Source organism: Heterocephalus glaber, unplaced genomic scaffold, assembly GCF_053883595.1.
Source record: "Heterocephalus glaber isolate CG9 unplaced genomic scaffold, H.glaber_assembly_v1.0 deba00000071, whole genome shotgun sequence".
In the NCBI taxonomy this organism is placed as follows: Eukaryota; Metazoa; Chordata; class Mammalia; order Rodentia; family Bathyergidae; genus Heterocephalus; species Heterocephalus glaber.
Window position 1 is genome coordinate 37,113,701 of NW_028258137.1, and position 26,138 is coordinate 37,139,838.

The 26,138-nt window shown below is 39.1% G+C and overlaps 1 protein-coding gene and 1 pseudogene across 1 annotated transcript in view; one reads left to right on the plus strand and one right to left on the minus strand.

Annotated features, from left to right (window-relative positions):
• Scd5 (stearoyl-CoA desaturase 5) overlaps window positions 1–26,138 on the plus strand; it is a 165,214-nt gene that overhangs the window by 83,019 nt on the left and 56,057 nt on the right. The gene's annotated exons all lie outside the window — the stretch shown is intronic.
• Window positions 7,036–9,087, minus strand: LOC106009653 (RNA polymerase I-specific transcription initiation factor RRN3 pseudogene; annotated as a pseudogene).

Genomic DNA, 26,138 nt, shown 5'->3' on the forward strand with positions numbered 1-26,138 from the left:
AAGTGCTCTACTTACTATTAAAGTTTTACTACGAAGAACACAACTCAAACAGCCAGATGGAAGAGCTCATTAGGCAATGAAAAAGGAGACCAGTCCTCCATATGGAATGGTGCAACTATGAGCTAACTCTGTATTAGGTAACTATGGGTTAACTAGGTAACTATGCTCTTTGTAGAATGTACCTGAGCAGCCATGACAACTTCTGTAATTTGTCACCAAAGAAGTGTAATGGACTCAGAAAGTCCTGCCAGAACTCTTTGCTGTGCCCCTCTCCACTGGTCTGCTTTTTGTAAATCCTACTTGCTGTATTCCCAGGGAAACTCCAATGAAATTAAGCCTTGTAGATGTAAAAAGAGGTATATAAGGAAGTGCAAACTTCTACTGGGGCTCTGGAGACTGACAGGAGTCACCCGCTGAGCTGCCAGGATCATTAAAAGCTGCTTTTTGCTCCTATTTTTATGTTAAAGAGTTATCTGTCTGGGATCCTCACTGTTTCTTGCTTCAGCAAGGCCTGGGAGAGTCCCGGCCTCACAGCCTCAGTGCTCTGCTCCCGAGGAGCCAGGGTACAGCATCCTCCCTGCACATTGATGTTTCCTGTTCAAGAAGCTCCACTGCATCTCAGAGTCCAGAGATTTATCTGAGTTCTGTTTCCTATCCTTGGATGCTTAAATCACGAGTGATATGATTGAACTCAATCTCCAGTCCCCCTCCTCCCAAAGCACTGACTCTGGAACTGGCCTTCATAGAACTGGCCTTCCTGGAGATCTGCTCCCACCCAGTCCCTATCCAGCCACCCACCTGAGTCACTTCTTTAGCATAATGAAGTCTCTCCTATCATTCAAGAAATTCCAAGTGTAAAAGAACTTTGTGTCAAAAACCAGGAAGAAAGACCAGATCTCTTCTAGTCTTTATCTTGTGCCACCTAGAGTCCTGTTTATGAGCACGATGCCCTTGACTGTGACTGTCCCAAAGTCTTTTCTTTTTCTCTCTTCTCCCTCCTTCTTGCCCAACTGTTTTCAGCCTAAAGGAAGGCCTTGCCCTGCTTATCTTCCCCTGTAAATAAGCTCACTTACTTGCTCATTGCTCTAATCCCAGTCTGAAATTATTTAATCTGTGTTTACCTCATTTGTTCTATGTGTGAGTTGTCTCCTCCTACAATGCAAACTCCTTAGGACAGAGCCTGGAGATTGCTATTATTCATTTCCCAGACATAACCAGTCAACGAATATTTTCCAAATCAAATGATAATGTTGCAAAAATCAGAGTGATGAGGCCAGTGAAGACCTTTGATTGCAAGAAGAATTAGATGTTCTGAGAAAAGTAATACAGAGAGGTTGTCAAGGCATAAGCCAGGGATGCTAGGTATTTGGGGAGTGTGAATATGTGGGGTGTGTTGGCAGTGTGCCCACTAGATCACAGGAATGGGAGAATTGCAGGCAAGAGGCTGCTGTAAGGTTATGACAGGAACCCAAGTAAACTGATGACTACCTGAATGAGGGGGGAGGCAAAGGAGAAATGAAGAAGTATTAAAGAAAGACGTTTTTGAATTTTTTCTTTTCAGTGTTCACTTTTATTTTGAAATTCTTTTTTCTCCAAAACTTTTATTTTGACATTTAACAGAAAAATTGCAAAAATTTCATGAAGAACTCCTCCATCCCCTCCCCCCAGCTTCACTAATTATTAGCATATTGCCTCATTGGCTTTATTAGTGTCTCTCCAGATGTGTGTGTGTGTGTGCATCCTCACGTGCTGTTTTTTCCAAGTTGTTGGAGGGTGAGTTAGAGACATCATGTCCCCTCATTCTGAAGGACCTCTGTGTGTATTTCCAGTGACAGATGCTCTGACACTGATGCCGTGCACTTGCCAAGTGAGGAATTTAATGTGGACACAATACTATATGCAGGGTCCTCGTTCAGGGTCTGACTCAGGATCAGGCATTATGATGTGTTGTGCTGTCTCTCTAGCCTCCTTCCATCTGGAGGGCTTCCTTTGTCTCTCTTTGATTTTATGCCACTGATATATATATTTGGGGGGATAACGAGGATCGAACTCAGGACCTTGTGCTTGCCAGGCAGGCGGCAGAACCACCAAGCTAAATCCCTGGCCCATGCCACTGATATTTTTGAAGTGTGCTTGCCAACTACCCTACACAGTGTCCCTCAGTTAGGACTCACTCATATGTCCGCATGATGGGACTCTGATCACTTTTGCCAGAAATATTACATTAGTGATCTTGTACCCTCAGCATCAGACAAGGGGCATTGATACCACTTTGCCACCTTCTTGGTGGTATAAACTTGGATGGCTTGCTTGAGGTGATACCTACCAGGTTTCTCCTTTTGTAATAAATGAATAATATGTAGGGATATTGTGCACTTAAATATTTTATCTTCATCAAGCTTTTACCCAGTAGTGTTAGCATACAGTGGTGATTCTTCCCTAATCAGTTATTACCATCACAGCCGGAAAATGGTGATTTATAAAGATCACATTTCTTCTCCATTTGTTCTTTGGCATTCCACTTTAAATTAGAGTGATGACTTATTCCTGTTTATTTATTATGGGTCCCTGTTTTTTTTATTAAGTGGATTATAATCCATTACTGTCAATACCAAAATTACCCCAGTTTGTTCAGCAAGAGACACTACAAATGGACTCCCATGTCCCCCTTCAACATAAATGGTCATTTTCTTTTCTGGCATAATAACGTATACTTCTCCTGCCTGGTCTTGCATTAGCCATTTCTTCAGAGGCCAATGAGATCTAAGTGTATGTGCTGCTCCTGAGCTGTCATTGTTTCCTGGGCCATTTCTTCGGTCAAATTTTGGCCCATGGAGTGAAGGAGATCTAGCTGAGGAAACTAGAATAATAGTCACACCACTGATCAACAGTCCCACCAAACGCCAGATTGGAAATATTTATAGGACTAGCCAAGCTGTTTCTAAGATGTAAATTAAGAGGTTGGGTTTTGTTTGTTTTTGCAGTACTGGGGTCTGAACCCAAGGCCTTCCCACTGAGCTACTACTGGTTCTTTTCTATTCTTTTAAATTTATTTTAAAATGTTTTCCAATTTTTATTTTTTTTATTAGTACATGTTTGACAGGGTCACTAAGTTGCCCAGGCTGGGCTCAAATTCAAAATTCTCTCACCTTAGCCCCCCAGCGTGCTAGGACTAAGGGCATGCACCACCAACACCTGGCTTAAAGATGAATCTTTAAAAATTGAGGAGTCTTATTTGAATATGTACTCATTGTGAAAGATTTTAACAAAATAATAATAGATGAAAATATGAGATCTCTACTTTACTTCTTTGCCACCTGTAAGTTTTGTCAGTACTTTTTAAGCCACTCAGATTGGCTTTCCAACTCTTGCTCAGCTTCTAAAACTTATGCGAGTGCCACATGAAGCAAGGCAGCAGGTGGCATCTTCCCTTCTCACAGCTGCAGTGCCAGGTGGTGTTCACTGGTGCCAGGCCCCCTTGGGGGTCTTTCTGGAGTAGTCTTTCAGATTATTCAGCATTATCTGGAAGGAATGAGTTCTGACCCAGTATCAGCAGTGGAGAAAGCACCAAATGTTCCTCATTGTTTGCATGGTGTGATGTTGGCATCCAAGATGGAGGAGATAAGTTGAGACTCCAGAGAGAGTGCATTCACAGTGAAGCGTATAGCTACGGGAGTAGAGGCAGAAGTGTCTTTCCCTCTCTGACACCGTGGACAGAACTCCTTTCCCAGACAGGATGCCACTCACTCACAACATGCACACACGCACCCACACATTTTCCACTTTAAAACTTGTGTGTTCAGCCAGGCGTGGTAGCATATGCTTGTAATTCCAGCACTCTGGGAGGCTGAGTTAGGAAGACTGCAAATTTGAGCTCAGCCTGGGAAATTTAGTAAGACTTTGTCTCAAAAAAAAAAAAAAAACTGAACATGTAGCAGTGAGAATGTCCTGTGTTTAAGAATCTCCAGTACTACAAAATAATCAATCAATCAATCCTGCCTGTTCCAACTGATGATATGTTGGCTCTAGTTTCTTTCTTTCTTTCTTTCTTTCTTTCTCTTTTTTTTTGAAACAAAACATTTCTTGGTACATGTTAGATAGACATAATGATAACATTCATCATAGGGAATTTGTATCTGTACCTGATATATCTTGCTTCTACTTTTTTCCCATTTCCCCCTTCAACCTTTCTTCCCTTCCTTATACACAAAGGCTTTGTTTCCATTTTTTCCTTCTATTTTCTCTTTTTCATGTCCCTTCTTTCCATTCCTCCTCCCCCCTCCCTTGTTCCCCTTCTCATTTGAACATTTTCTTCCCATTTCCCAATATCTACTATACCTTTTAGTCCTCATTTCCACTCTCAGTTTCTCACAACATGTGTGTCTGATTTATTTCACTTAAGAGTATGGTCTCAAGGTGCATCCATTTAGCTATAAATGTCTGAAGCTCATCCTTCTTTATGGCAGAGTAGCATTCCATTGTAGAAAAAAACCCCACATCATCTTTATTCATTTGTCAGTTGATGGGCATTTGACCTGTTTCCAAGATTTAGCTATTACAAATTGTGCCACTATACATGTGTATGCATATATCACTGTGGTAGAATGCTTCTAATTCTTTCTGGAAAATACTAAGAAGGGAATAGCTGGGTCAAATGGAACCTCCATTGTTAGTTCTTTGAGAAATCTCCACTGTGATTTCCACAGTGGTTGCACCAGTCTGCACTCCCACCAACAGTGGAGAAGGGTTTCTTTCTCCTCACAGCCTTGTCAGTATTTGTTATTGGATGATTTCTTGATAACAGCCATTCTTTGTGGAGAGAGGTGGAATCTCAGCATTGTTTTCATTTGCATTTCTTGAAAGACCAGTGATGTTGAACATTTTTTCATATATTTATTTGCTATTTCTACTTCTTCATCTGAGAAGTGTCAATTCATTTCAGATGCCATTTTTGGATTGGGTCTTTATATTTGAGGGTCTGATATTTTTTAGTTCTTTATTTATTCTAGATATTAGTCCTTTGTCTGAGGGACAGACAAAATTTTGGCAAAATTTTTTTCCACAAAGTGAGTTGTCTCTTTGCCCTGTTGGTGGTTTCTCTTGCTGTGCAAAAGCTTTTCAATAAGCTGAAGTCCCAGTTATTGATTCTTTGTGATAGTTCCTGCGTGATCTGGGTTTTGTTCATAAAGTCTTTGGCCACACCAATATCTTTGAGAGTTCTACCTATTCTATCTTCCAGCAGATTAAGTGCTTCTGTTAATATTCTTTTTTTTTTTACTATGTGAAAAGTCTTTATTAAGGTACTCCTCTTTTCTGACATAAGAATGAAAGTTCCAAATTACCCATATAGTTTTATTTTTGCAATGGATATTTTCCTCAATCCCCTTTAAAATTAAGACTTATTTGTAAATAAATGTATTCTTCTGTATTATAACTACTTCCCAAGCCACAAAGACCCCACCCACTTCCTCCCAATTTCTGTGGATACAATTTCATTTACTTACTTTATCCAATGTACAAAAATCCATGTTTCTATCAGCAGTTAAAAAAAAAAAAACAGAACCTTAATGGTTCTCAAATGACTTTGAATCAAGTCACCAAAGGAAAATGTCATAAATATCCAAAACCTTTTGGTGTAAGTGCTGCTGAAGCGAGGACCCAAAATCTTTTAAAGCAATAAAAATTTCCTTTTTCAAAATGATTATTTACAGACTGAAATTCAAACTCTACATTGCCATCAATGTAATTATACAAGAGTATACACAAGAGCCTTAGGCAATACTACAAAATATTTGTGATCAAGAAAATACTGCTTGCCTTTAAATAAATAGACATAGCAGATAAATAAATATGCTTAAAGATGATTGATTATCTTCGTAAATATACAAAGTATACACGTAAGGAACAAAAGGGAAACATAGTTGAGGTTGAAAGTGCCTCTGGAAGGGCCAGGGATTTAGCTCAGTGGTTCCATCACCTGCCTCACAAGCCAAGGACCTGAGTTCGATCCCCGGTACCAAAAACAAACAAACAAACAAAGTGCCTCTGGAAGCACTTGCACAAAGTTGTTCAAAGCAAGGCTAAGACTCCTCTCTCTCAGGGTATATTATAAAAATATGGAGACTTGCTCCAGAAGGGTTTCATCAGGCCGAATCGATGATATGCATATCCATTAGACAGATCAGCAGGAGTAACTTCAGCCTATTGTGGACAGCAACCATTCCACCAAATAATCAAGAAACATTTCAAAATAACCAAATGATACTGGTCAAAACCAAATGTAACTGGTGCAAATTGGCAGATTCAATTCTAATAGAATGCTTGGGAGTCGAAGGGTGAGGCAGTGTTTGGTGTGTTTTACAAAAGCCCAACCCACTTTGTCAACACAAATTACATTTACCTGACTTCCGCTTTTCTTCCAAATCCATTTTTACACTGAGTAAGTAAATCATCTGTCTGACCCTGTTTCCATAAATGCCTTCTCTCTTCCCTCCTGTCATCTATGGTCCTTGGAAGTCCTTGGAATTCCCTGGAGAGCTTCATCAATGCCAGCTCAAATGTAGCCTCTCAGGTCAATTCCGGCATCTCCCCACTTTCCTTCATCATCTCTGAACTCAGTAAAGTCCCAACACACAAATACAATTACAGCAGAAAGTAAACAACACAGCCAAAATAAACATTCTAGTTTTTAAATCGAGTATTTATCCTGGAGGATTTTTTCACTGAAATCAGACCAAAAAAGTCTTGTGACTATAGCTCCAAAAAGAACCTATGTTTAAAAAGGCCTTTTATTAAAATGGGCTAATGCTGATACTAAAAATTATACAACAACATTTAAAAAAGATACACATTAAACTAACTAGCAGTCTTCAACATTTATCATAACCCTTCTATAAAATATTGCACATAATAGTCTTTTCCTTTTGTCTATAAAGGGAGAATAAAAAGAAAACATTTAAAAAAGTGTCTATCAGATGCTAGGTGGAGTCTAAGTAGACTCCACAGTCTATACTGTAGTCCAGTCAGTGCCAAAACAGTACGAGCCTGGGCACCAAAGACCACACCAGGAAGAGCAATGCACCTCAATCACAAATTCTTGAGATAAGCGGGGACTGGCTGGGCATGTATACCACCAATGGGAAGCCCACACTACTGGAAGGACTTCGGAAATGTGCATCAAAGGAGCTTGGTGTAATCCCAATCACGGAATCATTCTGAGGCACTTCGCCTTTCAACAAATCATTACCTTCATCTTCTACCATTTCCTTTTTAATGGGTTTCTTAAGCTCCTGAAGCTCTTCAGCACTCATGTCCTCCCATGTCTGATAAATTGGGTCGATGAGTTTCTTTGACCTGTTAAGCACACAAGGATCAAAGGGGAAGAAGGTGTTGAGTGGCTTTGTGCAGGTCTGCACTGAGTCCCCTCCGGCCATATTTCTAATAACTGGTAGCATCTGCCGACTGTTCCTCTCAGTGATAGTGCAGGAGAAGACTAGCTGGTATTTATTTGTGATAGCAGCAAAAAAGTTAACCACCGACGGCAGGCAAATCTTCAGCGGGTTTAGCTGGCTCATCACTATATGTTCAAAATTTAGACTCTGAAGGTACCTTAACCCTTCTTTCAGGTTTCCATCTAAAAGCTGCTTGTGTCTAAAAACAAAGGTGTAGAACACAGCTTGGCAGGCTGAATAAAATGGGCCATGGAGTGCAACCTTACAAAAAAGCCTTTGCTCCTGAATCCTGGTTATTAAGGTGCAGCCAGTCAACCAAAAGATTGAGGCACGACTTTACAGTAATAAGAGGAACAAATTTAGCTCTTGCCAAAAAGCTCCCAATATAATTTCCAGCAGCTTGCCTGATGATGGCAGGATTATTTGGATCCTGTAATTTTTTCCAGAGATGTTCCAAAAATTCTGAAAATCCCAATTTGAAACTACAGAGGTAAAACATGAAAAACTGTACATGGCAGGAGGCATGGGTGGGCAACAGGAGTTTGTCAAAGATGGCTATCAAATCACGATATAAATCCTTGCTTTGTTGTTATCAATCTTACCATCCACATAGCAGATGTCCTTGATATAGGACAAAAGCAAGGACAGCAGAATGTCCAGGCATCCAGCTACAGGATGGACCATCTGACCAAGCTGCTCAGAACCAGCCTTTGTTTCATGTTCACCTTCTTCATCTTCATTCATAATAAACAATCCTTCCATGGAATCTGCCTCACCGCAAGCTTGAGCTGCTCTCTCCTCAGCATCTTCAATATCCTACCTTGATGCATTCACATCCAACTTGAGAAGCTTTTCAATAACATAGCTCTAGAATTTCATGCCTTAAGGTTGGAAAATGGACATTTATCCTTAGTAAATTATGAATGTAACATTCCAATGTTCTTTCTGATTTTCTAACAAACAGAAATTTTTCTACCAGTATTGGCATAAGAAACCACGGTGTCGATGGGATATATCTTGCTATTATTTGCAAGGCTCTATGGTGTGTCAAAAATTGCAGGAAGATTATCATCTTCATCATCAGAATCTTAAACATCTGTGTCACCTTCCTTAGTGATAACTTGGGGAGGTACAAAATGAGAAGCAATCATGCTGAGACATGGTCTAAGGAAGACAGTCTGTGCTGACCCCAGTTTACCAAGAAAAGCCAAATACTCCTCCACCACTGTTTGACTTGTGTTCAACCAAGGCAACTGCAACAGAATGCTGATAAGGTGCTCAGTCTTTTGTCAAGTACGTGATAGAAGAGCGGAATTCCAGCACCCAGTTAATGATCTGGATCTGACAGCTGGTTCTTCAACAACTCAAAGTCATTTGTTTCACCCTTTTTGTATTTCAGCAAGACTTCTCTCACAGTTCCACCAAATTGAACAGTTTTTCTTGGAGGAGAATTGAAGAACTCATTCTTTAATGAAAGTGTATCTGAAATCCCAGTCCTTGACGCATCCAGCGTAGCTACCGTAGGTGATGAAGCTGGTGCCTCCGTGGGTAACTGTGCGCGAAGAAGTGGAGCTGCCATCCCTCCGGAGAAGCGGATCAGCTGGTGTTTCTGTTAATATTTAGAACTTTGATCCATTTCTTTTTTTTTTTTTTTTTTTTTTTTTTTTGGTTTTTTGAAACAGGTTCTCATTATGTAGTTCAGGCTGGCCTTGAATTCACTATATATTCCAGGCTGGCCTGGCTGGCCTCAAACTCACGATGATCCTCCTGCTGCACCCACCTGAGTGTTGGGATTATAGGCATGTGCCACCATGCCCGGTTGATCCAATTCTATTTTAGTTTAGTGCATGGTGAAAGATATGGGTCTAGTTTTAATCTTCAGCAAGTAGAAAGCCAGTTTTTCCAGCACCATTTATTAAAGAGGCTATCTTTCTTTTAGTGAAGGTGTTTGGTTCCTTTGTCAAAGATTAGGTGGCTGAGTATGTCCAGAGTTGTTTCTTCATCTTCTATTCTGTTCTGTTGATCCTCAGGTCTGTTTTTTGGACAGTACCATCTGTTTTTATCACAGTAGCTTTGTAGTGTAATTTCAAGTCAGGGATTGTGATGCCCCTGCTTTGCCTTTGTTGCCCAGAATTGCCTTTGCTATTCTAGGTCTCTTCTGGTTCCAAACAAATTTTAGGATTGTTTTCTCTAATTCTATGAGATATGCTTTTGGAATTTTGATCAGGATTGCATTAAATCTGTATATCAATTTTTAGAAGTATGGCCATTTTCACTATATTGGTTGTTCTTACCCAACAATAAGGGATATCTTTTCATTTTCTGATATCTTCTTCAACGTCCTTTTCAGAGTTCTATAGTTTTTAATGTAGAGGTCTTTTACTTCCTTTATTAGATTGATTCCTAGGTGTGTCATGTTTTGGATGCTATTTTGAAAGCCATTGTTTCCCTAATTCCTCTCTCAGTTTGTTATTCATGTACAGGAAGGCTATTGATTTTTGAGTGTTGACTTTGTATCCAGCTATGCTACTGAATTTGGTTATTAAACCTAGAAGTCTTTTGGTAGTGTTCTTGGGGTCTTCTATTTAGAGTACCGTGTCATCCACAAATAATGATAATTTAACTTCTTCCTTTCCTATCCTTATTCCTTTTATTTTTTTCTTTGTCTAATTGCTCTGGCTAATGTTTCCAGAACAATATTGAAAAGAGTTGTGACAGTGGACATTCTTGTCTTGTTCCTGATTTTAGAGTGAAAGCTTTCAGTTTTTGTCCATTTAGTATGATGTTAGCTGTTGGTTTGTCATAGACAGCTTTTATCAGATTGATATAAAGACTATCTATTCCAATTTTCTGTAGCATTTTATTATGAATGGGTGTTAGACCTTGTCAAATGCTTTTTCTGCATCTATTGAGATGATCATATGGTTTTCGTGCTTGGCTCTATTAATATGGTATATTACATTTATTTATTTATTTTTCTTAAATTCTTTTATTGGTACATTTTAGGTATACAACACAATTACATTTCTCATTGGGAACTTGTACCTTTACATGATGCATCTTGGTTCTTATTTTTTCCCCAGTCCTAACCCTCCCTTCACCCCCTCCACCCTTCCCTATTTACAAAGACTTTATTTCCATTTTTTCCATTTCTCATCATTTTTCCTTTCCCTTCTTTCCTTTCCCCTGCCCTTCCCACTACCCCTACCCCTTTGGACCTTTTCTTCCTATTTTGCATTATCGATTATTCATTCTACTCATTGGTACATTTTAGGTATACAATATAATGACATTCATCATTGGAAATTTGCACCTTTACATAATCTCTCTTGGTTCTTGTTTTCCATCTTTGCCCAGCCCTCCCTTCAGCCCCTCCATTCCTCCCTATTTACAAAGATTTTGGTCCTATTTTTCCATTTTCTCATATTAATTCCATTCCCTTCTTTCCTTTCCCCTACTCCTCCCACTTCCTTCCCCTTTGCCCCTTTTCTTCCTATTTCACATTACCTATTATACATTTAGTCCTTATTTATACTTTCAGTTTCTCACACCAGATAAACTATTTGGTATTTATACATGTGTGTCCTATTTATTTCACTTAAGAGTACTGCCTCAATGTGCATCCACTTAGCTATAAATGTCTCTAATTTCTCATTTTTTATGCCTGAGTAGTACTCCATTTTATTAAAAAAACCCACATTTTCTTTATCGAGTCTCCAGTTGATGGGCATTTGGGCTGTTTCCCAGTTTTAGCTATCACCAACTGTGCTGCTATGAACATGGGTGCACATATATCACTGTGGTATGATTCTTTTAATTCTTTGGGGAAAATCCCCAGCAGTGGAATAGCAGGGTCAAATGGGACTTCCAGTCCTAGTTCTTCGAGGTATCTCCATACTGATTTCCCCAGTAGTTGCATCAGTCTACACTCCCATCAGCAGTGGAGCAGGGTTCCTCTTTCCCCACAGCCTTGCCAGCATTTGTTATTGGTTGATTTCATGATAGCAGCCATTCTTTCTGGAGTGAAGTGGAATCTCAGCGTTGTTTTCATTTGCATCTCTCGAATGACCAGTGATGTTGAACAATTTTTCATGTATTTATTTGCTATTTCTACTTCTTTGTCTGAGAAATGTCTTTTCATTTCAGATGCCCATTTTCAAATTGGGTCTTTACATTTGGGAGGTCTTACCCTTTTAAGTTCTTTATAGATTCAAGATAGTAGACATTTGACTGAGGAAAAGCAGGTAAAGATTTTTTCCCATATTGTGGGTTGTCTCTTCACACTGCTGGTGGTTTCTCTTGCTGTGCAGAAGCTTTTTAATAAGAAGAGATCCCACTTGTTGATTGTTTGTGCTAGTTCACAGGCAACTGAGGTTTTGTTCATAAAATCTTTTCCTACACCAATGTCTTCAAGAGTTCTACCTAACCTCTGTTCCAACTGGTTCAGCATTTCTATTTTAATATTTAGATCTTTAATCCATTTTGATTTTAGTTTAGTGCATGGTGAGAGATATAGGTCTAGTTTTAGTCTTTGGCAAGTTGAAACCCAATTTTTCCAGCACCATTTATTAAAGAGGCTATCTGTCCTCCAGTGAGGGTGGTTGGCTTTTTTATCAAAGATGAGATGGCTGAGTGTGTCGGGCGTTGTTTCTGCATCTTCTAATCTGTTCCACTGGTCCTCAGGTCTGTTTCTTTGCCAGTACCATGCTGTTTTTATCACAGTAGCTTTGTAGTAGAGTTGCAGGTTGGGGATTGTGATACCCCCTGCTATGTCTCTGTTACCCAGAATTGCTTTTGCTATTCTGGGTCTCTTCTTATTCCAAATGAATTTTTGGATTGTTTTCTCAAGGTCCATGAAGTATGCTGCTGGGGTCTCAATTGGAATTGCATTGAATCTATATAGCAGTTTTGGAAGTATGGCCATTTTCACTATATTAAACCTTCCTACCCAGGAGCAGGAGATGTCTGTCCATTTTCTGATATCATCTTCAATCTCTCTTTTCAGAGTGCCATAGTTTTCAGAGAAGAGGTCTTTGATTTCTTTCATTAGGTTGATTCCTAGGTATTTCAGGTTTTTGGATGCTATTGTGAAAGGAATTGTTTGCCCTATTTCTCTCTCAGTGGGTCTGTCATTGGTGTAGAGGAAAGCTATTGAATTTTGTGTGTTGACCTTGTAACCAGATACTTGACTGAATTTGGTTATTAAGTCTAGAAGACTTTTGGTGGAGCTCTTGGGGTCTTCTATATAGAGTATCACGTCATCTGCAAATAATGACAATTTGACTTCTTCATTTCCTATCTTTATTCCTTTTATTTCTTTCTCTTCTCTGATTGCTGTGGCTAATGTTTCCAGAACTATATTGAACAAGAGTGGGGATAGTAGACATCCTTGTCTTGTTCCAGATTTTAGTGTGAAGGATTTCAGTTTATGACCATTTAGTATGATATTGGCTGTTGGTTTTTCATAGATGGCTTTTATCAGTTTGAGGTAGAGACCATCTATTCCATTTTTTTGTAGGGTTTTTATTATAAAAGCATGTTGGATTTTGTCAAATGCTTTTTTTACATCTATGGAGATAATCACATTGTTTTTGCCCTGGGCTCTATTGATATAGTGTATTACATTGATTGGTTTGTGTATGTTGAACCATCCCTGCATCCCTGGGATGAATCCCACTTGATCAGGGTGTATGACCTTCTTGATGATCTTCTGCATTGTATTTGCCGCCAGTATCTTATTAAGGATTTTTGTATCTATGTTCATTAATGAGATTGGCCTGTAGTTCTCCTTTTCGGTTGGGTCTTTCTCTGCTTTGGGGATCAAGGTGATGCTTGTTCCCAGGAATCAATTTGGGAGTATTGCTTCCCTTTCAATTTCATTGAAGAGTTTAAACAGTAGTGGGAGTAGTTCCTCTCTAAACGTCTTGTAGAATTCATCAGTGAATCCATCAAGGCCCAGGCTTTTCTTAGTTGGTAAGTTTTTAATTACATTTTCAATTTCATTGGTTGATATTGGGTTGTTCAGAATTTTTAGGTTCTTCGTTCAACTTTGGTAATTCCTATGTATCTCGGAATCTGTCCATTTCTTCTGTGTTGTCCATCTTATTGGTGTATAGGTTCTGGAAGTAGGTATTGATGATCCTCTGGATTTCTGCTGGGTCTGTTGTAATTTCACCCTTTTCATTCCTAATTGCATGGATTTGGGCCTTTTCTTTCCTTTTTCTGATAAAGTTGGCTAAGGGTTTGTCAATTTTGTTGATTCTTTTGAAGAACCAACTCTTGGCTTCATTGATTTTGTATTGTTCTCTTAGTCTCCATTGCATTGATTTCTCCTCTGATCTTTATAATTTCCTCCCTTGTATGAGCTTTGGGGTTGTCCTGCTCTTCTTTTTCTAGAAGCTTGAGGTTCAGCATCAAGTTGTTTAATTGGGCTCATTCTGTTTTCCTAATATGTGTATTCACTGCTATAAATTTCCCTTGGAAGACTGCTTTCATTGTGCCCCATAGATTCCGATATGTTGTATTGTCATTGTCATTTAATTGAAGGAACTGTCTGATTTCTTCTTTAATTTCCTCTGTGACCCATTGGTTATTCAGAAGTGTGTTGTTCAATTTCCCTGTGTTTATGAAATTTTTTGAGTTTCTTTTGCTATGGAGCTCCAATTTCATCCCACTATGATCTGATAATATACAGGGGATAACTTCAATTCTTTGCCCTTACTTAAACATGTTCTATGTGTGAGTATGTGGTCTGTTTTGGAGAATGACCCATGTGCAGCTGAGAAGAATGTGTATTCTGATTTGGTGGGGTGGAAGACTCTGTAAACATCTGTTAAGTTCATTTGTTCAAGAGTTCGATTGAGTTCTAGTATTTCATTACTTATTTTTAGTCTAGTTGATCTATCTATTTGTGACAGTGGGGTGTTGAGGTCCCCACTACAATTGTATTAGTGCATATATGACTTTTCATGTCCGTTAGTATTTGTTTTATATAGTTGGGTGCACTAGTGTTTGGTGCATAGATATTTATGATTGTCATCTCTTCCTCTTGGATTGTTCTCTTTACAAGGATGTAGTGTCCTTCTTCATCTCTCTTAATCAGTGTTGGTTTGAAATCTACTTGATCTGCCAAGAGGATAGCTACTCCTGCTTTTTTTGGGGTTCCTGTCACATGGAGTATTGTTTTCCGCCCTTTAACTTTCAGTCTATGAGTTTCCTTTTGAATGAAGTGTGTTTCTTGTATGCAGCATATTGTTGGATTTTGCTTCTTGACCCATTCTGCCAGTCTATTTCTTTGGATTGGTGAATTGAGACCATTAACATTGATGGTTATAACTGAAACATATTGACTTATCATTGCCATGCCTTTTTCTTTTTGTTGGATTCTCCCCCTTTACATTTAATTTCTTGTCATGCCAGATGGGTTCATTCTGCTTTGCTTCCTGGGGTTGTGATCCTCAATGTCTGTTCCTAGGCTATTGTGTAAAATTTTTTGGAGTGCTGGTTTTGTATTCACGAAGTTCCTAAGGTGCTCTTTGTCATGAAAGTATCTTATTTCTCCATCAATTTTGAAAGGTAGCTTTGCAGGGTACATCAATCTGAGTTGGAGGCTGTTTTCTTTTAGGGCTTGGAATATGTCACTCCAAGCTCTTCTTGCCTTGATGGTTTGTGTTGAGAAGTCTGCTGTGATTCTGATGGGCTTTCCTTTGTATGTGATTTGTTTCTTTTCTCTAACTGCTTGTAGAACTTTGTTCTTCTGTTGGGTTTCTGGAATCTTAACAATTATATGCCTATGTGTAGATTTTTTTTGATCAAGGCTATTTGGAGTCCTATATGCCTCACTTATCTGTATGTCAAGCTCTTTTCCCCTGCTTGGGAAGTTTTCTGCCATTACTTCTGTGAGGAGTTTTTTTATGTCATGTCCACTCTCTCCTGTTTCTTCATTGACTCCAATCAGTCTTATGTTATTCTTCTTTGCATCATCTAGCAGCTGCTGGATTGATTTCTCATGTTCCCTTATAATTTTGAAGCAATTTTTCTTTTCCTGGTCATTAATTGCAATCTTATCTTCTATATCTGAAAGTCTGTCCTCACCTTGGCTCATTCTGCTGTGTAGACTTTCAATGGAGTTTTTCATGTCCTGGAAATCTATTTGCATCTGTTTTATGGATTCCATTTGTTTCCTATGTTGAGATTCCATCATGTTCCTGAGCTCCTCTCTAGATTTATTAATCATGTCTTGCACTAGGGGCACAATTTCCCCTGTTAGCTGAGAAATTATTTGTGATTTCATTTTTCCCAGATCCCCTTTTGTTGCCAGTTCAGTGGGTCCAGGTGGTTGAGTATCAGAGTGTTCCATCTCATTTCCCTTTGGGGTTGCTGTAGGTGATCTGGAAGTCAGGTTTTGAGACTTATTTATGTGTTTTCTCATTTCAACTGGGGGAGGGCAAGGGGGTGCTGTTGGTGCCTGTTTGGCTTACCTCCTCTGAGGTCGGAGAGGTGAGGCAGGGGCCTGAAGCAGCAGTAGGGATGGTGGCCCGGAAGTCCCTTCCTCTGGCTGGGAGTGGTGGGCCAGAAGGCGGCCCAAAAGCCCTTTCCTCTGGGCTGGGAGCGGCGGGACAGATGGTGGCCAGGAAGCCCCTTCCTCTGGACCAGGAGCAGTGGGACAGTGGCCCAGAAGCCCCACCTCTGGGCCAGGAGCAGCAGGATGAATGGCGGCCCAGAAGCCCCTTCCTCTGGGCCAGGCTATAGTATATTTATTGATTTGCATATGTTGGACCATCCCTGCATCCCTGGGATGAATCCTACTGGGTCATAGTATATAAACTTCTGGATGATTTGCTGCATTCTGTTTGCCAGTATCTTATTGAGGATTTTCACATCTGTGTTCATTAGAGAGATAGGACTATAGTTCTCTTTTTTTGGTTGGATCTTTCTCTGGTTTTGGCATCAGGATAATGCTTGCTTTTAGGGATGAATTTTGGAGTATTTCTTCCCTTTAAATTCATTAAAGAGTTTGAGAAGTAGCAGCATTAAGTCTTCTCTAAATTTCTTGTAGAATTGAACAATGAATCCATCTGGACTTGGAGTTTTCTTTGTTGGGAGGTTCTTAATTACATCGTCAATTTCATTGACTGGTATTGAATTATTTAGAAGTTTTATATCTTCTTGATTCAGCTTTGATAATTCATATGTATCTAGGAATCTGTCCATTTCTTTTGTGTTTTCCATCTTATTGGAATACAAGTTCTCAAAGTAGGTATTGATGATCTTCTGGATTTCTGTAGGATCTGTTGTGATTTCACTGTTTTCATTCCTAATTGCATGGATTTGCATCTTTTCTTTACTTTTTTGATAAAGTTGGCTAAGGGTTTATAAATTTTACTTAATCTTTGAAAGAACTAACTCTTTGATTCACTGATTCTTTGCATTGTTTTCTTAGTCTCCATTGCATTAATTTTTGCTCTGATCTTTATAATTTTTTCCCTCATATGAACTTTGGGCTTTGCTCTTCTTTTTCTAGAAGCTTGAGGTTCTAGAAAGCTTGAGGTTGAACATTAGGTTGTTTATTTGAGCCTCCTCTGTTTTTATGATATTGGAATTCCCACTATAAATTTCTCTTATAGGACTGCTTTCATTGCATTGCATAAGTTCTGGTATATTGTATTGGTATTATAATTTAATTGTAGAAACTGTCTGATTTCTTCTTGAATTTCCTCTGTGACCTATTGGTTGTTCAAGGAGGGTGTTGTTTAATTTCCATGTGTTTATGAAGTTTCATGGTTTCTTTTGCCATTAATTTTCAATTTCATTTCACTACGGTCTGATTTATGCATGAGATAATTTCATTTCCTTTGCATTTACTTAAGCATGTTCTATTAATTAGTATGTGGTCTATTTGGAGAATGTCATGTGTACTGCTGAGAAGAATGTGTATTCTGATGTTGCAGGGTGGAACACTCTGTAGACATCTACTAAGTCCATTTCTTCAAAAATTTGGTTCAGTTCTGATATTTCTTTGTTGACTTTTTGTCTAATTTATCTGTCTGTCACAGTGGGGTATTGAAGTCCCCCATTACAATTGTATTAGTACTTATTTGATTTTTCATGTCCATTAATATTTGTTTTATATAGTTGAGTGTGCTGGCATTTATTACATATATTTACAATTGTTATCTTTTCCTCTTGGATTTTACCCTTTACAAAGATGTAATGACTTTCTTTATCTCTCTTAATCAGGCTTGGCTTGAAATCCACTTTATCCACAAACAGAATAGCTACCCCTGCTTTTCTCTGGGTTCCTGTCACATGGAGTATTGTTTTCCATCCTTTGACTTTCAGAATATGAATTTATTTATGAATCAAATGTGTTTCTTGTATGCAGCATATTGTTGGATCTTGCTTCTTGATTTATTCTGCCAATCAGTTTCTTTTGATTGTTGAATTGAGATCATTTACATTGATGGTTATAACTTATATGTATTGATTTAGCCTTGTCATGTTATTTTCCTGTTGTTGGTTCTTTTTTTCCACTTCTCTTTAGTTGCTTGCCTGCCTTCTCTTTAATTGCTTGGTGGATTCATTCTGTTGGGGTTTATGAAGTTGTAGTCCTTGTTTTCTCTTTCTAGAATATCCTCCAGAACATTCTGTAGTGTTGGTTTGGTCATGAATTTCTTCATGTGTTCTTTGTCATAGAAGTATCTTATTTCTCCATCAATTTTGAAAGATAGTTTTGTGGGATAATCAGTCTGGGTTGGAAGTTGTTTTCCTTTAGGGCTTGAAATACTTCACTCCAAGATTTCTGTGACTTGATGGTTTGTGTTAAGAAGTCTGCTGTGATTCTGAAGGGCTTTGCTTTGTAGGTAATTTGTTTCTTTTCCCTAACAGCTTTTAATATTCTGTTCTTGTGTTGAATTTCTGGAATCTTGACTATTATCTGCCTTGGTGGAGATTTTTTTTGATCATGGCTTGAGGGAGTTCTGTATGCCTCACCTATCTGTATGTCAAATTCTTTTTCCCTGCTTGGGAAGTTTTCTGCCATTACTTCTGTAAGCAGGGTTTTTTTTATATATATCATTTATGCTATCTCCTGCTTTTTCATCAACTTCAAGAAATCTTACGTTCTTCTTTACATCATCTAGCAGCTGTTGGATTGATCTTTCATGGTCCCTTGCTATTTTTAATAAATCTTTCTTTTCTTTTTTTTAAAAATAAGTTTCTGTTGTTTATTTGCTTTAATTTTATTTTACTTTTTGGTACCAGAGATCGAACTCAGGACCTTGCACTTGCAAGGCAGGAGCCAGAACCACTGAGCTAAATGTCTGGCCCTAAATCCTTCTTTTCATGATCACTAACTGCAATCCTGTCTTCTATATCTGATGTTCTGTCCTCACATTGGCTCATTCTGCTATGTATACTTTCAATGGAATTTTAATCTCCTGGGTATCTGAATCTGTTTCATGTATTTTATTTCTTTCCTATGTTGGGCATTCATGGTTTTCATCATTTCCCCAAGCTGCTCTATTTTTTTTTATATGTATCTCCTCTAGAGTCACTAACTATGTCATTCATTATGGTCACCATCTCTGTAGTTATCTGAGAAACTATTTCTGATTTGATTTTTTCTAGAACCTTGTTCATCTGCTTCATTACTTCTGCTGTTCCTACTTCAGAGAGTCCAGGTTGGTGGATTTTGAATTGTTCCACCTAATTTCCCCCTGGGTTTGCCTTTGGTGAGCTGGAAGTTTGGGGTTTCATTTTGCTTCAGTGTCTTCATTTTCTATATGCTTTTGTCATTTAATTCCTGGGTTGATCCTTGTAAATTGCTTATAGTAAGTAGCTTTATTGCTAGCATTTAGAACCCTTAGGAAATTACTACTTCTCAAAAATATCTTCCTGGTGTAGCTGGCTTTTGGGTTTTGAGTCTGTTGCAAGACCCTACCTCTTCAATTTATTGGGGATGAGAAGTTGCTGCCTATTTGGCCTGGTACCTGGTTCTTTGGCCCTGGCCTAGCATATTGCTTACCCTTAGGCAATCTCAGTCTTGGCATATCAAGAAGAACAACTGATTAGAACAATTATGTCACCTTGGCTAAAGTTGTACAATCAGCAATGTCAATAGCATCAAACACAGCCTAGAAACTGACAAAATGTGGTAACAATTAATTTTTCACCTTTAACTGGATGAACTAGATTTGTGATTACATAACAAAATCTAAAACAAACCAGAAAATTATATACAGTAAATATCCGATTTTACCCTCAGAAATGAAAAATTAAAAGGGATTGGGGGAGTAGAGAAATAGAAAAAGAGAAGAGATTAGAAGCAAGGCTGGAGGACAATGGAAGATTATGCAAACTTTAGGAAACTGATAAAGAAGACAGAAAGGAAAGAGAAAAGAATGAAATAAAAACCAGAACAGAACACACAAAAAAATTAGAAACAATGTTCACACTAATATAAAAACAAAAGCAATCAAGAAAAAAGAAAACAAAACAAAAACAAGAAAAGAAAAAAAAAAGAAAAGAAAGGAAAAGAAAAATCCACTTCAAGGCATGTCTCTACTTTCACTGGTATGCAAGGTGGGCAAACAGAGTCCAGATCTTTGTTGATTAATCCCATCAAGTCTTCCCTAGATTTACAGTGAGGTAGTGGATGATCCCAGCAAGTCTGCACCTTTAGTTCTGAAGCACTCAGACTGGTTTCTGACTGTGAGGCTGGAACCTGTTTTGTTCAATGTGCAACACTCTGTGTGCCTCAGGCCAGCTTGAATTTGGCTCCTTGACCTCCTACTGACTTGAACTCAGTTCCATCTCACCTTGATGGAGCCAACCTGAAGCTTCTCTGAGTTCTGAGCTCAGTTGGCTCCTCTCCAAGATCGATACTGGCCAGTCACCCTCTCCTAGGGAACATCTGAACCCAAATAACTCAGTCTGCTGTGTCCACTGCTCTGTTCCACTGGTGCATTTCTCTGTGGAGGCCTCTGGGGTTGTCAGTAGTCACTGTACATCAGGTTCAAGGGCAGGTTCAAGCTATCCTTTCCAGGCAGTGAGTCAGGGCTCAGAGAGAAAGTGCTGTTTGCCACTTCCTTCTTCTTCATTGAAGTCTCTCTCTTTGGTCTCCCTGTGGGCTTCAATTCTCACTTAAGATCCTTGCTGGGTCTCAAGGACCCACTTCCTTCCTTCTCTTCCTCATGCTGCTATATTCCAGTGTCTGGACATCAAATCTCAGAAAAGCTGTTTCTCTGCTATTCACTACTCCATCTTCCTATTTTGCTCTTTATGCATATTTTGGGTTCCTCATATAAGAGAAACTATGTGAGATAGATGCTATAAGAGAAACTATATGAGAATTTTTTTTTGAGACAGAGTTGCTATGCAGTTCAGGCTGGCCTAGTGATCCTAGTTGCTTTTTCACTACTTCTTGAAAATAAAGATGTGATGAATAACAGTGAATTCCCTTTGGCTCCATTTTGGGGCATCCTCCTAAGTTCTCCTCTCAGAGCTTGCTTTAGGGGACAGAACATCCACATTGGTGTCTGGTCAGAAGCAAACATTTGCTTCCACTGGTGTTGGAGAAAACTGAGCAGCAGCTTGGGTTTGGATCTGCTAAGCGGGACAGGCTAAGTGCTGTTCATGGAGCCAGAGGAGGTATGCAGGCCTTCAAAGACTGTCCCGTGCCACTGTTTAGATGACTCTACTCTAGAACTCATTTTGAACATAAGAGAAAATCAGGGAAAGTAGCTCTGAAGGCAGGTTGCTGCATGTCTTGTGTCCAGGTGCTTCTGAGATTGATCACCTCTGCCCACATCTGGGTGACACGTGAGGGTGCACTTTGAAAGGAAAATCACCACTTCCTCAGTTTTCACTTCTATGCCCCCAGGAGGGACCCTGTTCAGGAACATTATCGATGATGGATAATGAAGTGATAAAGGCCAAGTACAGTATGGGCCCTGGCTTGAGCCAGGGCACTGCTGCATCAGGTGAGGTGTGGTTGGTTGGTCAGCACCAAAGAGAACATAGAAGATGTAGTAACCACTAGGGTGGCTGGGTGACTCTTAATGATTCACAGAGCTTTTCAGGGCCAGTGGCAGAAGCTGGGATATTTTGGTTCAGGAATATAGAACTTTTTTCAAAATAACTTCTTTCCATAGCACATGGTATATGGTGGTGCACATCTGTAATCTCAGGACTTGGGAGGCTAAGATAGGAGGATTACTATGAATTTGAGGCCAGCCTGGGCTACATAGTCAGTTCAAGGACAGCCTGAACTAATTGTAAGACCCTGTCTTAAAAAATGAAACCAAACAATTAACTTCTTTCCCTTTATTATAAAAGAAAAACTTATTTAATATAAACATTTAGAAAATGCAAACTAAAAATATAAAATGTCATCCACAGTTCCATATTTTATAGAGAATGACTGTAAGCAGATTGTATTACATACTTACTTTGTTTTTCCTGTGCTTGAACACATATTTTTATTAAAGATGGGTATATAGTGTATATATTTTGAAACTACTTTTCAGTGCACTACTTTTCCTTTCATCATTCTATGGTAATGTACAATATCATTTTTACACTTGATCTTAGCCAAAAGGCCAAGAAGCGATACAATATCATTTTTTGTTAACTAGTTTTTTAAACTACAGAACTCATAGACTCTTATTTTAATAGTTTCAAAGTATAAATGAAACATAAAAGTATTTCCCTCATCTCTATCAATTTCTCTTCCCTGAAGTAACTCTAAGACTTTTCTTACTGTTTTTTCCAGAAAATTTCTATGTGTATAAACTTTTGTGTGCATGTATATCACCTCTCTCTCTCTGTCTTGATAGTATTTATTTAATGTATCACAAGATAGTCAATAGAATCCTATTATAAGGAAATTTAGGGTTTTTCCAAATGTTCACTGTACTGAGTATCCTTGCACTTAAATCTTTACACACAACTTTGGTTATTTCCTTAGGACAACTTCCAGAAAATGAAATGCTAGATTTAAAGACATGTACTGATATATACTGCCATCTGCCCTTTGCAAGGTATATGCTAATTATACATTCTCACCTGTAGGCAGCACTAGATTCTTGAAAATGTTCTACACTAAAGTGGAAGCCACATGTGGGCAGTGAATAGGGCACGAGTTAGACCCCACTGTCTAATGTGGTGACTGCAAGTTGTGGCCAGGACAGAAGGAGGATGCTACATGTGAAAGACACAGACCAAATTCCAAAGACTTGGTATACAGAAAAAAATAGTATAAAGTATCTCATTAGTAGTTTCTTAGACTCATATATTGAAATGATATTTTGAGTCTATTACATTACATAAAATAGATTATTAAAATTAATTTTACTTATTTCTTTTCATTCTTTAAATGTGGTTACTGCATAGTTTTAATTGCACAGATGGCCTGCATTATAGATCTATTGGCCATCACAGAGGAGGGCTATGATATGCTCTTCCAATGATAAAACCCACCACCCAGGCTGCATGCTTGGGATGCCCTGCTGGCCCACCTGCTGTGCCCCAGCTATGCTGTTCCTAGGACTCTCAGAACCATCAGTCACCACTCACCATGCGGGGCGTGTCCACCAACAGAGGTGATGGGGTTAGACTGTGATTAGAATTTACTGTACTTAAGTATAAACTCCAGTTGCACAATTCATGATTTATTAGTTGATTGGCTAGAATTTGGAAGAAGTCACTGCTGAGTTCAACACCATGCCCCTGTCAAACAAAACATGCACCCAGGACCTGCGCGAATGGAATACTCAGAAGAGAGCTGGTGCGTGGGTGGGCATGCACCTCTCTGTGCCTCAGGTGTTTTTTTTTCTTCTTCTGTAAAGCAAAGATGATGGTGTGGCAGCACATAGATTTAGACACCAGGGAGAAGGAAGAGTAACAGGATGTCGCCAGGACTGTGGCTTCAGGAATCTGGCTCTCTGTTCACCTGCCACATCCTGACCCTCGTCCCTGCCTCGTCATTAATCTGCTTTCCCTCTTGCTGGTCTTGCAGCACAGACTGACTACCCTGCAACATGCCCAGGTATTGCACCTTCTCATCCTTCACAAAAGTGTTCACAGAGAGGCTCTTTCCTCTGCCCTCACCCACTCCCAGTCACTCAGGGTGGAAGCAAAGTGCAGATAAGTAGGAAGGACAGGTCCTTGGGTCAGGAATATGACCCTTGCACTATTTCCACCTTATTGTTGACTCACCACTTGTTCTCTAAGTCACATTTTCATTGGACTCCCCTTTACAGTTAAAAACAAAGCAATAACAAAGGGTTAAGAAAATATAAAGTGGCCAGAATTATGGTCCATGCCTGGAATCCCAGCATACTGAGTCTAGCTAGGGCAATTTAAGGACTTAACTTAGTGAAACCCTGCCTCAAGGAAAAGAAAAAGTATGTTTGGCTCATCTGTGTGCCTGATTGTCTTTGTTTCATTTTTATTACAGTTAAGTGACTTCTGTCAGGAGGGTATCCAGGTAAAAGGAATTAAGACAAATATCTCTGTTCTAACTATCATTATTCTGTCTTTTGTTTGTTTAGTTTTGTTTCCACAGTACTATTTATTTTATGAGAATGATATGTCTAGCTCTTTGGATCTCCCCACTTTGAATTTTTATAAAATTGCATGATATTAGCTGGGCACAGTAGTGTAGACCTGTAATCCCACCACTTTGGGAGGCTAAGGCAGAAGGATCACAAGTTTGAGCTCAGCTTGCACAATTTAGTGAACCTTGTTTCAAAAAAATTTTTAAATAAAAATAATAAAATTTAAAAGAGCTAAGGATGGGGGCCAGGGATTTAGCTCAGTGGCGCCATGCCTGCCTCCCAAGCACAAGGTCCTGAGTTTGATCCCAGATACCACACACATACAAAAAAAGAGCCAGGGTTGTAGCTCAGTACAAAGGTCCTGGGTTCAATACCCAGTACTGAAAAGAATAAGTGGCTGTAAATTAAAGAGCTGACATAACCTTTTAACAAAAAAAGGTGAATTTTCTAAGAATGATTTTTAACACATAGACTTGAAGAGTAATGGGAAACACCCTTTTGTTTGGCACTGGGGATTAAACCCAGTGAGTTGCATTCCCAGCCCTTTTTCTGTTCTTTAATTTGAAATAGAGCCTCACCAAGTTGCTCAGCTGCCCAGGATGACCTTGAACTTGTGATCCTCCTGCCTCATCCTGCCTATCATGCCCAGCTGGGAAATAGCATAATGATACAGAATATGAACCGTAAGCCGAAGGAGAACCATCTTTATTCATTACTATTTAAGAACTAGATGAGCTTGAGTAAATATCCTCTAAGCCTTATTTTTCCATCTGTGAATGGGGAACAGAGACTTCTTCCTATGTCATCCTCTCCTAGACACTGCAATAAAAGCAATACACTAATGCAATGGAGTACATTCTTCATTGGAAGACAGTAGTCTCAATTGATATTCGAGATTCTGGACTTCAAATTCTGTGATTATAAATAGTAAGATGCCTTCAGTCATTGTTTAAATACACTGCTAAAATCTAATGACCTTTTCAAGATTACAGAAAACCAGACTATAGTGTTAGTTTAACACAGATGTTCAGGCACCCCCTTTCTCTCTTCATATCAAGAGCTGAGCACCTATTTCTTGAGGACTTTTTGCTGCCCCTCTCTAGGTCTCATTACTAAAATATAAAATATAAACAAATATAATTTTTTTTCAATAATACTATGGGATGAACGAGATTGAACAGCCTTCCATGAGCACTGAGTGAGCCACAGAAACCAGCAATTCAAGACTATCTTCGGATTGAAAGAATTGCTAGAATTTCAAGAATGAAATAGTTTCTTCTCTTCTCAACATCAGGATGGAGACAATATCTATGAAATGAAAGGTTTCTGATAAGAGCACTACCAAGCAATGAATATTATGGTATAAAACATAAAGAAAAGGCTTATGCACTAAATTTATTTTCAGATTAATTTTTCTACAAAAGCACTACTTCCCAAACTCATTTGCCTTCCAAATTTTTAAATCATTGTCAGACTAAAACAAAGCAAATAAAAAAACTGAGTATACGTTGAAAGTCTGTACATCTCTGGGCTCATACGTGGCTGTGGATAAGGTGTCATTAATTACAACAGCCCAAATGCCTCCCATTCTTGCCCCTCCGAGCTCACAGGGACCTCCAACCCCTGAAACTTCCCACTGTCCCCATCCCAGAAGGTCATTAGGGTGTGTGTGCCCCATCCCTACCTGGGTCTGTGGGCTTGGCAAATGCTGCTGCATCTGACACCTCTCCTTCTTGGGCGCCACAGTCCATCCTGGGGTTCCAGTGAGCGCTTTCCTGCTCCCTGGGCAGTACCAAGTGCACAATCTCTTGGTGGATACTTCCAAGGACACTAGATGCCTTCTGGAGCAAAGTCACCTGCCCTCCCTTTCTGTACAGTTAGAATAGTCCTAAAAAAATGTCATCTGTGCCTTGGTGTTCTATAAAAATTTGGAGAAAAGGCTCTTCGGGATTTTTGTTTACTGACTTTCTGCTTTCTCTGAGATGGACATGAAGGACATGAAGCAGGTAGGGAGGCAATAAGATCCAGGCCAGAAACCAACACATCTCTCATGCTCAAGGTTGTCCCTCTCCTCAGAGAACCAAGACTGCTTCCTAGGACTGGATCTCTCTTTTCTTCACATAAATGG